Below are 19,031 nucleotides of genomic sequence, written 5' to 3'. Positions count from 1 at the left end.
CGTGGCATACGGAGCTCCATCGCAGTCTTTAACACTGGTAGCATGCCGCGACAGCGTGGACGTGAACCGTATGTGCAGTTGACGGACTTTGAGCGAGGGCGTATAGTGGGCATGCGGGAGGCCGGGTGGACGTACCGCCGAATTGCTCAACACGTGGGGCGTGAGGTCTCCACAGTACATCGATGTTGTCGCCAGTGGTCGGCGGAAGGTGCACGTGCCCGTCGACCTGGGACCGGACCGCAGCGACGCACGGATGCTCGCCAAGACCGTAGGATCCTACGCAGTGCCGTAGGGGACCGCACCGCCACTTCCCAGCAAATTGGGGACACTGTTGCTCCTGGGGTATCGGTGAGGACCATTCGCAACCGTCTCCATGAAGCTGGGCTACGGTCCCGCACACCGTTAGGCCGTCTTCCGCTCACGCCCCAACATCGTGCAGCCCGCCTCCAGTGGTGTCGCGACAGGCGTGAATGGAGGGACGAATGGAGACGTGTCGTCTTCAGCGATGAGAGTCGCTTCTGCCTTGGTGCCAATGATGGTCGTATGCGTGTTTGGCGCCATGCAGGTGAGCGCCACAATCAGGACTGCATACGACCGAGGCACGCAGGGCCAACACCCGGCATCATTGTGTGGGGAGCGATCTCCTACACTGGCCGTACACCACTGGTGATCGTCGAGGGGACACTGAATAGTGCACGGTACATCCAAACCGTCATCGAACCCATCGTTCTACCACTCCTAGACCGGCAAGGGACCTTGCTGTTCCAACAGGACAATGCACGTCCGCATGTATCCCGTGCCACCCAACGTGCTCTAGAAGGTGTAAGTCAACTACCCTGGCCAGCAAGATCTCCGGATCTGTCCCCCATTGAGCATGTTTGGGACTGGATGAAGCGTCGTCTCACGTGGTCTGCACGTCCAGCACGAACGCTGGTCCAACTGAGGCGCCAGGTGGAAATGGCATGGCAAGCCGTTCCACTGGACTACATCCAGCATCTCTACGATCGTCTCCATGGGAGAATAGCAGCCTGCATTGCTGCGAAAGGTGGATATACACTGTACTAGTGCCGACATTGTGCATGCTCTGTTGCCTGTGTCTATGTGGCTGTGGTTCTGTCAGTGTGATCATGTGATGTATCTGACCCCAGGAATGTGTCAATAAAGTTTCCCCTTCCTGGGACAATGAATTCACGGTGTTCTTATTTCAATTTCCAGGAGTGTAGATAGTGAATGAAGCTGTGGACTCTATAAAATGAGGGCCAAGTGAAAAAATCGGAATATATCCGACATATTTTTGCGTTTGAATTCAATGGATGGGTGACAACAGCGGAGCCAGCCGGAAACATTCGTACCGAGTATGGGGACAATGCTATTGGACAGAGCACGACCAGAAAATGGTTTTCTCGTTTTAAGGAGGATCGTTTCGACATGACATTAGTGGCTCTACACATTCAGGAATAACTTCGTAATTTGTAGAAGATCCTTTAAAAGCATTAATCCACAATGATTCTCGTCAGTGTACTCGAGAATCGGCAATTGTGATGAACTTTAATTAGTCCATCATAGTGCGACTTTTGTGTGGTGAGGGGAAGATTCAAAAACCGGATGTAGGCGTACCACATGCTCGAAGCTAAAGTCACAAAACTCAGCAGCAGATGGTATATGTGTATCTCTGCTTGCTCGTCATCAATTGGCTCCTGAACAACACCGATCATTTCTATCCTGTACCGTTACTGGTGACGAGAAATGGTGTCTTTATCCTATCATAAGAAAAAGAAAGGAATGATGGAGCCCAGACAAAGCAGCAACTCACCGTACAGAGACTCGTCTTCATCCATAAAAGAAAACATTATGCATAGGGTGGAACAGCGACGATGTCGTGCATTACGTACAGCCTTTGCGAGGTGAAACCCTTGCTGCTGACATTTACTGTCAACAGCTGAGACGTCTTACAGACTCCGTCCAAGAAGAACAACCAGGAAGACAGCGTGAAGTGATGTTACTCCACGCCCGCCAGCGTTCTGCTACACCGGAATAAAACACTACACATGAGTTGGACCTGGAAGTCATTCTACATACACCTTATCTTGCGCCCTTAGTCTGTCACCTTTCCCACTCTCTATCGTACAGTCTTCAGAGAACTTACTTCACGGTTGAAAATGCACTCCGATCATGGCTCTACGAGTTCTTCACGTGATTTCTGCAGTCGCAGATTCGAAAAGTTACCCAAGCTTTGGCAGACTGTTGTAAATACTGAAGGAGAATATATTATTGATGACTAAAATCACTGTTACGTGTATCTGTTACGTGTTACGCTGTAGCGCAGTTCATAAACATTAGACCTATTTGGAACCACTCTCTCCTAAGGTCGCATAAAATTCCCTCTTAAAAATAATTTTGCTAGTACTTCGACGCCTTTTGTCCACACTGGGCATCACATGTAAGACGTAATGAGCCTTATTTGTAGGAGCTGACTCCAACTACATATTGAAAAAATTAAATTGAAAATATCAGCCTGAACACCAGACAGAATGAGCTAAGACGACTCTTAGAGTGGACATTCTTTACAGCCTCCTTAAAACTGAGCAAAAATTCGAAGTCCACCACCTAACACGAAAAAAATACTACAAACTTATTCCATTCCAATAACTGTACCTACAGGTATTCATCTCGTTCGTAGTACTTCACTGTAAATTTGCCTTAAAGTTCGTTTGTTCAGTTCAAATATGGGGGCTGTTTGGAAAGTAAGTTCCGGTCGGTCACGAAATGGAAACCACTGTGAAAATCCGATGATGCTTTGCAAATATGTGTTAGGCAGTGTCTCTGGTAGCCCATCGATCGCACCACGTCGTTCTTTTCAGATCTGAGCGCATGGTGATCTCATAAAGATACCTAGAAAACAGTGTCTCCAGCAAAGTATAAGGGCTTGCTGAGGTATTTCGCCTGATGTCATGCAGCTACATAATATAACTGTCATATGGTTCCTTCTTTCTAACAATTGTCGGCCGCACTCTGCAGGGACAATGAAGATGCTCCTGCAACGTTTTCGCTGGAAATTGTTTGATCACCGACAATACAGGCGGTAAATGCCTCCTGCTGAGTTTTATCTCTGCTCACTTGAACTTGTGAGGTAACGGGCGATTTGCGGCGCCCTGGAAATATTCTAAGTTCAGAGTTGGCGACCACCGCTCGGGCCGCGCGGCAGGGCTGAGCTCGTTAGCATCCGCGTGATGTCTCACGATGACAGGAGCATGTGGTCCATCGAGCACGTCGCTGGGAATTCCTTCGTGAGGCTGTGCTCCGGGAGGGCCAATGACGGTGGACTTTGTGAAACCTTAATGCCAGACATTTCACAGCTCGAATAGAAATTAATAGTAGCCAGATGAATCATGATACCACAAAAAGAAACATGTACATTACTATGATTTGCACGATGATTCTGATGGTGTAATCGGATTTTCAATATCTTTATTAGTTTAATGTTTAATATCTGACGGTAAATTATACAAGTAACACACAGCAACGAATTTCCAAAATCTAAACACTTCATCCGATTTCGTCGATAGACGTGCCTTTAGAAAGCTATTAGTGTAAGCCTAGATTGGTACAAATTACAGGCATGTAACTTGAATAGTACATAAGTTATTGGAGATCAAATTGGCCGATTACTATCGATTGCGTCAGGCCAAAAGTACTCCAAAGTTACACCAAAAAAATGGTAGCAGCATGATTATAAATATATTTATTCATCTATGTCTTTGTTTATAGCCGATATATTGGTTAAATAATTAAATATTTAAATATTTAGTGTATTTTATAAAGTACAGAGATATTAGGCTACTGGCTTACCTTTTGTTCTATTACTTTGATATATGTTTATTTAATTTGTTTGTGTATCTAATAATGTGTGTTAGCGCGTGTTTATGCTCCAGCCGTAAGAAAATTTATTTAATTTCAAGTTGTTTAAATGTAAATCCAGTAGTTGGTACGTGTTTCAATATGTTTCTGAGTGCACGTTGGATTGGAGACATGGAGGGAGCGCTCTAGCCAATCACAGCGCTCGTTACTAAGGGAGACGTATGGAGGTTGGGGAGGAGCATCGTTTCCGGAGTGGACCTGAGGTAGTTCGGAACGGGGCGGCGTGGGGGTCAGTCGCACAGGACACGGAGGTGCTGGTCGCGACGGCGCGACCGACGGACAGTCATGAGAGGGACTTTGGGAGTGTGGAGCAGTTTGCGCGTGGTCGCGGCAAATAGAAATACTTCGGTGTGCCGGCTTGTGCACTCGTGAGGTTTCCGTTTCTTCTACAGTGTAGACGTAGTGTGCGTTTAGAAGTGAATATCTCGCGAGCTATGTTGTTGTTCATAACTTACTACGTGCAGTAGGAATTTATTGTTTCCCTGTTATTCAACTTATATTTCATTTAATTGCTGGACCATCGACACCAGTAAGTGTTTTGCAGAAATATACCACATTCTCAAAAGTACTTCTACTATCGTACTCATCATTTAAAGTCGTTAAAATAATACCTACAGATTTTATTTAATTGCAGTTTATCACTTATAAATTTATACGTTACATTCACAATTCGCAATTGCCGAGTGATAGAAACCTCGACCATTCGATTCATGTGTGTATTGTTATCGTATACTGTAGATTCAGCAGTATTTGGCCTGTAATGCGGCAACTACGTATCCCAGCCCCTAGACAACGAAACCATCCAAAACTTTTAGTATTGCAACTCTGAGTCCGAGGGTGCGTAGTTGGGGGCCACACCACACCCACACCATTTCATTTTCATATTTTTAGAAAGCCCGCAAACTGCTGGCGATGAAGATAACGTTTCGGCACAGACAACGAGCTGTAGATCAGCCTAGAGAATGGGCGGAAATCGCAGGTGGTTGCCTTCTATGACGAGGATATTGGAAAACTGGCACAACGCTACCATAAATGTCTAAGTCGGAGCGGTGACTATGTAGATAAGTGGCTGGAAGGTGTAGCTAACGGTTTCAAATGAAACATTTTTGATTTTCACTGCGGTTTCCATTTCACGACAAATCAGAGCTTACTCTACGAATAGCAATCGTAGGAACTGACCACTGAAACCAATAATACATAATTATGGAACAATCTAGCAACCGTACAGTACATTATATCGTATCACCATTCTCATTATCGGCACGAGAAATCAGGTGGATGTTAGTCAATTTCAGACTTTTCAGTGCAGTACGATCTTCAGCGTAACAAGATCATGTTGCTCCTCCCTGTTTTCTAATTTCATCTATACGCTTTCCATTAGAACGTCGACTCGCTCTTTTCTTTGCCCTTGAAGTCCAGAAAAGAATTCTCTTGGTCCATGTACCACACAGTCGCCTGGATTGCAGTCAACTTCGGAATGATATATATCCTAACAATTGAGATGACATGTTTAAACGTAGATAATTCAGTGTACTCCCGAAGTAAGTGATGGCACAAGTATAATCTCTCACAACGAACTGGTGTCTATAAAATTGGTACATGAGTTTTTATAGGTTTTGGATGTACACACGTAGCTCTTCGATCTTCTGAAGACGACATTGCAGGACATTGTTAATGGACTGGTATACAGTCTCCTTTCTCCGTTCTAAGTACAATACTTGCTATGGCAGAAAATATTCTTTGGATTATGCATGTACAGTTATTATAAACAACATATCTATGCCAATTCTGGCCCACTTTATTTACATTTTTGACGTCACGTGACCTTGGTCGTTGATCTAGAGGTGTCATCATCGTTACCAGTGACGTCACACATGACATCAATGCCCTCAAACTGATGACACTATCAGTCATGTTATTATTAACCTCATCAGTGTGAAACCGTTTCCTACCCATTTCAGTCCCATCCTAATCTACAGCCAGTCATGTGAAATGTTATTAATGCAAGTTGACGGAAATAGTCCAACTGTGAAAGTCGAAAATTTAAAACCAGGGTCCCTCCTTCTGTTACCAGGAAATCACACAGAGCAGTACCCTTACCTCCAGTGAATCACAGGCGCTGTTAGAAAAGTCCAAGATGGTGAAAGCAGGGAAATTGTGTTAATGGAACATTTAAAAAACTACAAAAAACCTCCTCTGCATATATGGAAAATGGGGCCAGCTGTATGCTTTATACCACATGCTCCCTCTTTGAGACCAAACAGAGCATAGTATTTAAAACAGGTGTCAAATTACATTATTTCTAACCTACACATCAAGTCACACCCTCTCCTCCACCTCCTTATCTCCATAAAATCAAAGTGCAGCATTAAAAATCTTACATGGTAGAAATATCGCAATTGTGTTAATGAAAAAACCATCACCTCTTTATATGGAAAAAGGCCAGTTGGGGTGCTCTCCCTTCTTTTTTTTCAACCAAGCAGATCGCAGTATTTCAGTTACTTGCGAGATACATAGCAAAAATTACGTACGCTTCACCTGAAAGTGAAAGATACGCATCTTTTTATTGAAAGTCAATAAAACGAGTCCAAGGTCGAAGATATGCATTCAATAAACATACGCAGATATCTCTGTATTTAATATGACAAAATCTATACTCCTTAAACACGTGTGGTATCTCTCTCTCTCTCACTCTCTCTCTCTCTCTCTCTTCCCATTCTTCTGTCTCTCTTACAGGGTAACCCAGAAGTTGTTTGTTTTAACCAAACCAATTCATTTTACGAAAACTTTGTTTTCTTTCCATCATATCATTTTTTCAAATAGGTTTTTGGATGAATATCAGCTTTTCTGTGGTTCTCTGCTGCAGACACCTCCTGTTCCAGGTCGTAACATGTGACCTTACAGCAGATACATTCTTTTGTTAGTCTCCTGGACTCCTCGTATTTTCAGTATCTCGATAGACCAATTGGAGTCTAACCTTTTTCTAAAACAACGTTGTGTTTACTAATTATAACAAAACCACTGACTTTGAATTTAGCTTTCCGTTGATCTATTACCTTTATCTTACTGTACATAGTAGACAAAAGGCTCTTAACTTTCATATCAACAGGTGTCGTACTGATTGTGTGATTGTACTCACTTAGTAGATATTGTTCCATAACAAAACGTTTGAAATAACCATGAGTGGAGATATGTTAAAATATCTTTCCTTTAAGATTTCTGTTGAATCGTTCCAAATAAAAAAAAAATAAAAATAAAAGTTCAAATGTGTGTGAAATCTTATGGGACTTAACTGCTAAGGTCATCAGTCCCTAAGCTTACACACTACTTAACCTAAATTATCCTAAGGACAAACACACACACCCATGCCCGAGGGAGGACTCGAACCTCCACCGGAACCAGCCGCACAGTCCTTAATTGCAGCGCCTTAGTCCGCTCGGCTAATCCCGCGCGGCGAATCGTTCCACAAGTGAAGTTTTGAAGTTGAAAAACGATATGTAATAATTAACCTTGTGTTTTTCGATCAGCTCCTTGAAATGAACAACGTAAGATTCTTTAACATACGTCTGCTTGTAAATGACTTGCAATACTACGACTCTTTCTGGTTATGTTTCTAAACACATCTACAACCTCAGTGCCAGTCTTTGTATTTACAGCTGCAACCCAGGCGAATCTGGGACAATATCAATTACTGTTAATAAATATCTATACCCTGCATTGTCTTTGGATTATTCAGCTAGGTCAGTCTAATCGGCCTGATGGATATCATCAGTTCCTTTCCTGATAACCGCTCTCCTCAGGTAAACTTTGCCTCTTGAACGATGCAGTTCTTCAGCTAGTCCATCTATAATACTGTTTGCTATGTCATTCAGTAACAAGAGCAGCCTTACACTTCAGAATGTCGTATAAACAATAGATTGTTTCTTTATACAGGGTGATTTTTTCCACGGTGTACAAACTCCAGGGGTTGAACAATGAGGGGATACGGAACAAAAAAGGTCCAACGAACTTATGTCCGGAAATGCATGGTTTCCATGCTGAGACCATTTATTCAGTCATACTTTGTTACGCAGACTGCGGTCTAATACGCGTTTTACCATGCAGCCACATTTACAGCATGAATGGTTTCCTCCTGGAGGATGGTACTGCTCCTCATACGTCATGCCCTAGCACCCTCTCCCACCTTAGGTAATGTTGTATCTGATTCACATCTCTTGCTGACTCACCTTGTAGTGTATATGATACAGCGTTGTGCACAGTGGCTCCGTATTCGAATCGAGAGCTTGCCGACATGCTGTTCACTTAACGTAAAGGCAAATGGCAACGGACAGTGGGTAGCAAGGTTGTATCAGGAGACCTATCCCAGCCGACAACCACAGCGCGTTTGCAACAATATTTCGCCGTTTGTCTGAGACAGGGCTGTTTCAGGAAGTAGGAAATCATGAAGGACGTACCCCATTGTTCAGACACCAGACTTGGAGGAAACTGTGATTGACATTGTAGAAGGCGACCGTCGTGTCAGTAGCACGCAATTGGCCCACCAGTACAGGGTATCCCAGAACATTCTCCATGAGAGTTGTTACTACTCTTATCAGTTACAGCGTGTGCAGGGCTTACGAGCGTAGTTTGTTTATTCACTAGTTTCATCACCAGGCGACCACGACTACAGGATTTGTGTAACTCATCCTATTCACAGATGAGGCCACCTTTGCGCGGAGTGGTACCTTCAGCTTTCATAGCTGTCATCTGTGGGATAGTATGCAGAACCCCATGGTATGGTGACAGTGAATCATCAGCATCTGTTCCGCCGTAATGTGTGGGCTGGAATAATTGACGACAGTCTTTTGGGACCAATCGTTCTTCCACGTCGCCTCGCAGGTCGATGAAACAAATAAATACTGGTGTGGATCGCACCACCATTAATTTATAAAGACGAAAGTCTCCTGCGGTTCTCTCTATAACACTGCAGCCAGGAGAAGAAGAAACTGGGTGTGATAAGCATTTATTAGTTTCATCACGCCTTGTGTAATACAGACACAGTCCATCTGACAGTTCGGAGGTGTCACTAAACCCACCCAAAGATGTAAACAACCGTGCAGCGCTTTTTAGACGGAGTGGGTCCGACAGCCGAACAATTCCAGTCATTCCATCAGGAAGGAGGCGTTGTCTATAGTTCAACCGTGCGTAGGTTCGATCGCGTCCGCATTGTTACTTTGTGCCAGGAAGGGCTTTCAACAAGAGAAGTGTCCAGGCGTCTCGGAGTGAACCAAAGCGATGTAGTTCGGACGTGGAGGAAATACAGAGACACAGGAACTGTCGATGACATGCCTCGCACAGGCCACCCAAGGGCTACTATTGCAGTGGATGACCACTACCTCTGGATTACGGCTCGGAGGAACCCTGACAGCAACGCCACCATGTTGAATAATGTTTTTCGTGCAGTCACAGGACATTGTGTCACAACTGAAACCTGTGCCGCTGCTCCCGGCGGAGGTTCGAGTCCTCCCTCGGGCATGGGTGTGTGTGTGTTTGTCCTTAGGATAATTTAGGTTAAGTAGTGAGTAAACTTAGGGACTGATGACCTTAGCAGTTAAGTCCCATAGGATTTCACACACATTTGAACATTTTGAACTACTTAAACGGTGCGCAATAGGCTGCATGTTTCGCAACTTCACTTCCGACGTCCATGGCGAAGTCCATCTCTGCAACCATGACACCATGCAGTGCGGTAAGGATGAGCCCAACAATATGCCGAATGAACCGCTCGGGATTGGCATCACGTTCATTTCACCGATGAGTGTCGCATATGTATTCAACCAGACAATGGTCGGAGACGTGTTTGCAGGCAACCATGTCAGGCTGAACGCCTTAGACACACGGTCCAGCGAGTGCAGCAAGGTGGGAGTTCCCTGCAGTTTTGGGGTGGCATTACGTGGCGCCGAAGTACGCCGCTGGTGGTCATGTTTCGACTTTACAATACGTGAATGCCATCCTCCGACCGATTATACAACCAGTTTGGTAGAATATTGGCGAGGCATTCGTCTTCATGGATGACAATTCGATTCCCCATCGTGCACATCTTGTGAATGACTACCTTCAGGATAACGACATCACTCGACTAGAGTGGCCGGCAGGTTCTCCAGTCATGAACCCTATCGAACATGCCTGGGATAGATTGAAAAGGGTTGTTTATGGACGACGTGACCCACCTAGCATTCTGAGGGATCTACGCCGAATCGCCGTTAAGAACTGAGACAATCTGGACCAACAGTACCTTGATGAGTTTGTGGATAGTATGCCCCGACGAATACAGGCATGCATCAATGCAAGAGGACGTGCTACTGGGTACTAGAGGTACCGGTGTGTACAGCAATCTAGACCTCCACCTCTGAAGGTCTCGCTGTATGGTGGTACAACATGCAATGTATGGTTTTCATGCGCAATACGAAGGGCGGAAATGTTGTTTATGTTGATCTCTATTCCACTTTTCTGTACAGGTTCCGGAACTCTCGGAACCGAGGTGATGCAAAACTTTTTTTGATATGTGTACTTCGTGCACCACTCCGCATCCTCTGTAATAGTTCCTTCGGAACAAATGGAATGTCTGTGGAGCAGAATCCTTGGAAGTAAAACAAGACATCGCACGTGGGGTTGGAAAAAATGAAAATACAGTAATGAGCGAACTCACACAAAATCAAACTCTCCTCCTAAGCATAAGAGAAGTATTAGCCATTTGGTTGAAGACGTCATATCTCTGACAGATTTCTCATTAACCATATAGTATGCTAACGTATTTTTGGAGAACGTTGTTTTTTTTTTGTAGTTTAATTGTCATAATAACGACCGACAATTTTTGTGTTTCTTCCCGAACAACTCAATAAATGTATAGGACACTTCTAGAACTTTGTACGACGTGAGCATTTCTCTTTAGCCCTCTCTACACCTAGCACAGGGACTGGAAATTGCTGTGTATTTCATATGCTTTCGCAGTATTCTTTGCGCTAAAACTGACTGAATAATTCTTTTCGGGAAATTTAGATGATCTGAGATATGCCTTCAACCTTGTTATGTGTGTTGGATAGAATACACTGCGGTCACTGAAAGCGGATATTTGTTTGTCTGAAAAGCTAATATCACGTATGTTGCTGTTTGGAGTACTGTGCTGAATTTAACGTGCCACGTCCATGTACTAATTTCTTTTGAAACCCATTCAATCACATCCCAATGACGGAATGTTAAAGTCAGACTTGGATTATTTTTTAAGATTGTCCTCAATGATATTTTCTGTTTCTCGGACACTCGTACTTCTGGCATTACATAGTAATATTTTTCGATTACAGTTTACGACTTTTATTCAAAATGTTCAAATACGTGTCAAATCTTATGGGGCTTAACTGCTAAGGTCATCAGTCCCTAAGCTTACACACTACCTAACCTAAATTACCCTAAGGACAAACACACACACCCATGCCCGAGGGAGGACTCGAACCTCGGCTGGGACCAGCCGCTCAGTCTATGACAGCAGCGCCTTGGACCGCTCGGCTAATCCCGCGCGGCTACGACTTTGTGCCTGAATTATCTGAGATAATACACTTAGTGTCATCTCTGCTGCGAATCACTTCAGGCTCATGGCAAGTTTTAAACATAGCCTTTCAGTAATCCTCTGTGAATCAGAGTACCATACTGTGCGGGCTACAGAAACCGAAGAAAGTTGCTTTAGCTGGTTTCTCGTTTCCCAACCAGCAGTCTTAAATACGATTGCATCATTTGCGTCATTTCACTTGAAATTCCCGGATAGTGCACATGATCTGTAATTTGGTTATTCAAACGATCTATATGTAATCGTTGTGTGTGACGACTGACTAAATGGTTTTTACTGATGGTATTCGAAGCGAGTAATGCCGTCGTCAACGTCAGTTTTTTCTAAGATATTATTCAGGCTATAGTTAACAGCATATTGTAGAGATATGTCTTTCGACGGAAACCGATAGTGAATAAATTGATTTACATGGCAGCACTGTGTTCATCATGTGTTTCTCCCGTTCAGTATGTAACTCATCATCATCATCATCTTCTTCTTCTTCTTCTTCTTCATCATCTTTTTCGTCCTCTCCCTCCCCCAGCACAATATCGAATTAGAGCTCGCAGAGAATGGTGGGTATGTTTACAGTACTGTGTATGCTAATGCTTCATGTATCTTTTGAGATGGTTTCCACTTCCTTATTCGTTTTAGTCCTCGTCGTCTTCGTGTTTATTTTTACCTCTCCAAGCACAAATTGTTGTCTGAATATCGAAATATTATTTCTTCTGTGTCGAAATCCACAAGATTTTCAGCTTGATCTCTAATTTATGTACCTTTTCAGGCACAAACCGTTGTTTGAACATCGAGCTATTATCTCTTCAACATTATAATCCAGAAGATTTCTCGCTTGATCTCTAATAGATATACTTAACACTGAGACGCGCATTAGCACGTCTGCCACGAAAATAAGCGACTCTGGGGATTCCATATTCTTATATTCGGACGGCATCGCAGACCAAAACTCAGGTAACTGAAGTGCAGGAGCATCATTGCGAAACGAATCCCCAGAAACGTTACAGTTAACACGTATGACGTTAACGTTTTGAGTATTTACTCTATTTTCTGCCGTCTTTACGGTTTCTTTCTCAGTTACACTTCTGTCAAAACTTAAGACTGAGGATATGTTGTTATCCATCTTAAAATCAGTATGTACCTCAACTCACATCACACATCATTCGAGAGATTTATTGTAAATGATATTCAGTTTGACCTCGATTTTTTCCTTTTTCCCCTCATCGCATTCTTGCTCATTCCTGATTTTGTATGTCGTAGAGTTCATAAGTTTCACGTTTTAAAGTAACTGTGTGCAGAATTTCCACACCGCCTATCTGATTATAAGCCATCCTCGATTACGTCCATTAAGGTACTGCTGATGTGCTAAGAGACGTGTGAATTTATCTAGAGTTTAGAAACTTTAAACAGGGATGACCGACTGCACCTTCGACTTTTAGGCGACTGAAACGCATTGTAGTTATAAGTTATTATATAATTTTTAAAATACCTTATAATTCCCGAAGGAGGTGGTAAATGGCCCAAGCTATCAAAGTAGTATACAGCATTACCCATGTTCCTGTAAGATACACAATATGAACCTAGTTTATCTTTCGTCTGGAGGTTAACTATCACTCTCTCACGTCGTTTAGGCGTTCTGGGTAGAGAGTTTCTCATAAACACACCAAGAAGATGAGCTACTTCCAATTTTAACATAATATTCAATGTCTATGTCATTGATTGCTCTTGTCTGAACACTATTTAAGGGGAACTTTTTTCTTGAAATGCAGACCAAATCCATTTTTCTTATATCGTCCTAAATACAAACCATTCCGTTTACTAAATGCAACTGTTCCCTTTTATTATTCTGTTTTTGAATCTCAGTCACCTGTCTGTTGGTTACCATTCCATCAGTAACTTCCTTAGCAGTGCCAGCCGCTCCACCAGTTAATCCTCCAAGCGCTGATTATGCAGCAAATACTGGAAGAACAGCTAATACTCCACCTGTTTTGGGAATGGTTATTATACGCTCTGTGCATTTCGAGTTTGACTTTGGATCAAATTCTGAAGCACCTTTACGAGCTATTTCAGTGGTGTTATGAGACTACTGCCTGGCGTCTGACACTTTAATGAACATTGCTTTCTCTTCATTCTTCTTCTTGTTCTTGTTCTTCTTCTTCTTTTTCTTCTTGTTCATACTCATATCCACTATAACTTTATCTTTCATTGCACCAGTCACTGCTAAAGCAGGTAGTTCCTCACCTATCGTCTTTTCTTTCACTCTTCGCCAAGCTGTTTATTCCAGAATTCAGTCTGCTTCATGTATGTCTGCCTAACTGTTTGGCTGAAATGCTTAAGTGATGTCACTTTCCTAACACTCAAAATCTAATGCAGTGATTCCAACATCACCTCTATGTAGAAATGGTATCAGCTTTGTTCCCAGCCCACAGTACTAGTAGCCAATATGTCAAGTCCCACGTGAAATTTATTCATAACATGATTAAGAAGAAATCCATCTTGCTTCTACTTCCTCTTCTGGTTGTTCATTGCTCGAATGCCACCCGATGACCGAAGGGCCGGAATCTATGTACAGTTTTAGCATGGCCAATGTAAGCCGCTGGTGGTCATGGAAGGCGCCGTAACGACTGTACGATACGTGAATGCCATCCTCCGACCGATAATGCAACCATTTTGGCAGCATATTGGCGAGGAATTCGTCTTCATGGACGACAATTCGATCCCCCATAGTGCACATCTTTTGAATGCCTTCCTTCGTGATACTGACATTGCTCGACTCCAGCCTGTTCTCCAGACATGAACCCTATCGAACATGCCTGAGATAGATTCAAAAGGGCTGTTTATGGACGACGTGACCCAGCAACCAGTCTGAGGGATCTACGGCGAATCGCCTTTGAGGAGTGGGACAATCTGGACGAAGAGTACCTGATGAATTTGTGGATAGTATGTCCTGAAAAATACAGGCATGCATCAATGCAAGAGGACGTGCTACTAGGCATTAGAGGTACCGGTGTGTACAGCAGTCTGGACCTCCACCTCTGAATGTCTCACTGTATGATGATAGGACTTGCAGTGTGTGGTTTTCATGAGCAATAAATATAGCGGAAATGTTATTTATGTCGATCTCTATTCCAGTTTCCTGTACAGGTTCCGGAACTGTCGGAACCGAGGTGATGCAAAACTTGTTTTGATCTGTGTACATTACACATATATGTTCAGTTATTTCACCTATAACTCTAGGGGGTTTCGCCTTGCAGTTGCTGGCCGCGGTGGCCGTGCGGTTCTAGGCGCGTCAGTCGGGAACCGCGCTGCGGCTACGGTCGCAGATTCGAATCCTGCCTCGGGCATGGATGTGTGTGATGTCCTTAGGTTAGTTAGGTTTAAGTAGCTCTAAGTCTAGGGGACTGATGACCACACACGTTAAGTCCCATAGTGCTCAGAGCCAGCCAGCCTTGCAGTTCCGTTTTCATGCAGCTCAATGCTTATGACGTCATATCTCCTGAACTAAGTGATACACAACGATATAATTTTGTAGAAACAGTGAGCTGTATATGTGGATACTATTTGCGAAATATGCTGCGGAAGAGCTAGTAGCAAATACCTGACAAATTTAAACTTCATGCACGATGTGGATGTTTTTCGCGCATCTCAGTGTTATTGACGTCATATCTCCTGAACCATGTAGCGTACAGCGATATAATTTTGCTGGTACATTCAGTATTGTATGTGAATACTGTCCCCAAATGTTTCGCAAATGTAGTTTGTAGTAAAGAAGTAAAAAAGTAAAACTTCATGCCGGACGCGGAAGTTTTACTGTATGAACAGCGAAAATTCCATAAGCGATACACTCTTTTCCTTTCACCATTTCGTGTGGTTATCAGGGAGAAAAAGTTTCTGAAAGGTATGAAAATCTGAGTAAAGTTTGTTGCACGTAAGTACGTGCTCTTATTCTCAAATACCGGATGAGTGAATTCTGGGTAACGGAGCGTCGTTCGGCACACATTTTTTTCACCCGCACGTCCACACTTTTGACAGCTAGTTGTTTCTTACCCAAACAGCGATTATTTCCACTCAATAACCAATACGAGTGCAACGTTTTGTTGAAATACATCCATTTGTTTAGGAGGAGATGGGCAATATACGTACATACACGCATACGTTTCTATAATATGTATAGATTTGTATAAGTTATACAACTCAGAGGTGGTTGGCATAGGCATTCAGCAGTGTGTGTATACCTTGTGGGTTGTTTATAATCCACACCTTGACTTCGAGAAACGGCGTAATTGTTGGTTTTTAGATACAAAGATTATTGTCGTGATACAGAAACGATTTGATTAAATAATTATGCCACGATGTGGAAATATTTCACTTTCTAAAATTATTCATAGTCTCTGACGTTGACTTTGTGATTGACTGACCACAATTCTCGGAGTCCAAAAGGGGAAATTCAGCCAAAGATTATCATAATACTTCCACTGACTTTCAATGTCACCACTACACACATCGTTTTCCAATCACAACGACAGTTTCAGCAAGTAGTCTAAATCTTCTCTTAAAACTTACTTCTTTATTCTTTGAACTAATGGCGACCTTGTTTATGTTTCTGCTGCGTATATCACCTACGTATTCTCATGATCTCAAATCAGATTTATGTCTTACTAGTAATCGTGCCATATGATCTTCCTTAAAAAAAAAATTTGGCCCAAACATGTAAGTTTACCTACAGGTCCTTTGGCATGTATTATATCTCTGAAAAGGGGCAGGGCCTGGTCACTAAGCAACGTGTGTATGCTTGTTTGTGCCCTACAACTCCGAAGGATTAAAATCTATGTTCCGCTTCAAAAATACCAGGTGTAAAGAGTAGAAGTGCAGATATTTCTGTATGTGGTACCTTAATATGGACATACATCAGTGTGTTGGTTGTTTTTTCTCTGGGTCCAACAGTCTTCTCACGAAGTCTTCTCAAACATTATGACCCAATGTTTCCTGCAGGGTCGTAACTGCACCACTAACTGAACGACGCATGTCAGCATAGAATAACAGTATTGCTCAATGCGCCGTACTTCAGCACTTGGCCTGTTGCACAGAGGAAAATAAGCATTAATGGCTTGCTCTTGTCACTTGTACTTGTATGTACTAACCAATCCAGAAACATACGACTACTAATATATTTAATTAATAGTCTGCAAATTAAGTGAATACTGATCTACTGTTGTTCTAAACACTATCCTCAGTTACCAACAGAAATATCTGCATTTATATCCCTTTCACCATGTATGTCTCTACGGAGAGAGACATTGATTTTTAACGTTTTCCTTTTGAAAATCAGTTATCAGTTTACTATGGTAGATAGCACTCTGCACTCATACGTATGAAATCCTGCTAGCTCGGTGAAATTTCCTCATCCCATGGCTAAAGAATATCTAACGTTGCAGGGACGCGTCAGATGTATTGTCTCCCGTGATGTAAATCTATCATCCCAAGACGTGTGATGCAAAGGCTTTGAAACACCGAACATGTATCTGACTACAGTGAGGAACTAAAAGAAACGAAATTAATTTCCTGCTATTTAAACGAAAATCATACATGGCTAATGTTTATGACTGCGTAAGATCACCCTACTATGTACTCGACTGTACTGTCTATAACAACAGTTTCAACAATTCCGCAACCTTCTTAAGTTAACGAGCAAAGTATTAATTGGTCCTGACAACGTGTTTAACTAAACTTTCCTATCTTACAGTGCAAAGCATCCGGTGCTAGTTATATGGATATAGTAGCTTAATATCCAGACAGAAGTTCTGTTTTAACAGAAAAGGAATTGAATCTGCGAACACAGGCGGCACTTCTTAAACAAGGGCAGAACAATCTTCAGAACAAGTTAATAAACAACAAGAGGAGGAAAATATGAGTGCATAACTCACACGCAGCATAATTTCCATCGAAACACTTTAAACTGAAGCCACTCAAGTTCATCATATCTCTCACACAGTTTGCACAAGACGAAGCGTTCACGTCAAAGGGAAGACTCTGACCAGAACTAGCAAAGTCTATTTTTAATTGGGACATGTGTTTTAGTATATGAATTAACAGTATTATGCGATACTTCAATACACAGTTATTACATTAAAACGACCCTTCAAACCCTGTTGCGTTCTATGAACAATTTCCACAATAGCCCCTATTTCTCACAACTAAAATGAAAATAAAAACGCCTCCAAGTGGAAGTAAATAAAAATTACTTCGAATAACACACTAGCGCGTTATTACCTCGTGAAGTTCGCACGGATTCGGGTCTCATTAAGCACTACCGGATAAAACACAAGACTTTGGGCTAACTAGGGCGTGGTACATAAAATATCGACGTTACCAATAATATCATCTCCAGTAATTTACGTGTAAACCTCATATTTCAACGTAACAAATTCTCAAATAGTAACGAAATACGCTCTCGAGAAGCGACCTCAATAACAGCATGTGAACCCACACAAAAGAACATGGCAAGAAACTCCAACCAACGTCTTGGCACGATAACATACGAAACATTGTATGTACAGAAGCACATAGAACACTGCTAGGCAAGTCATTTATGAAATAATGTGATACTCTAAAGTAGTTAGCATACTGAAGATCTACTTACCTTTCTACGATAATTACAAAATATCAATTTAATGTATGTAGTAATAATGAAATATAGCTATAAGTAATAATGATGACATGTCGATATTGTCATCCAGTCACTTTTTTTTTTATCAGTATGTTACAAGTTTCTTTTATGTCAAGCATAGAAGTAGTAAATATGTATGCGCCAAAACATCAATAATGGAATAAGATGCAGAAAAAAAGTGTTTTGAATGCTTTTATGCGATTTATAACCCAATATAAGTACAAGATAAAGTTGTCGAAGAGACTGCCTGAACGATACCACAAAGCGATACGAATAGGAATGCTCTTAGCGTTCAGAATAGAAAATTACGTTGTAGATTGGAAATAGGCCACAAATTTTATAGCTCTCCTACTCCAGCTGTCACAAACCTTGCCTCTGTTATATGTGACATAATCATAATCATCACCACCATCATCATCATCATGATCATCTTGTGATGTCATTCACATTCCAGAAACCCACACATAATCTCTAGGAACAGTGGAAGCCATTAAAACAAAACAGCCAGTCTACACACCCCACTGCTTTACGAGACAGTCACAATGTGGCACCAGAGCAGTCTTCTTCATCCTTCTCAAAAGCTTCCGACGATCCGAATTTTTTGTGCCAGGTTCAAAACAATTACTTACTGGGTTTAAAGTACTGTATTTCCACATGTAAAGTAGTCAAACACACAGACACTAACACAAACACAGACACACACACACACACACACACACACACACACACACACAATGATTATGCCATGAAATCACAGGTTAAGCTACACTCGTGAACGTTCACGATACGATCTGTGACTGTAATTGGTATAAGGCACAAGAGATCCCCAAATTATATATTTTCCACATATAA

This window comes from Schistocerca americana, chromosome X (genome assembly GCF_021461395.2).
Source record: "Schistocerca americana isolate TAMUIC-IGC-003095 chromosome X, iqSchAmer2.1, whole genome shotgun sequence".
Lineage (NCBI taxonomy): Eukaryota > Metazoa > Arthropoda > Insecta > Orthoptera > Acrididae > Schistocerca > Schistocerca americana.
The sequence above is the reverse complement of the archived record's forward strand: the minus strand, read 5'-3'. Positions refer to the sequence as shown.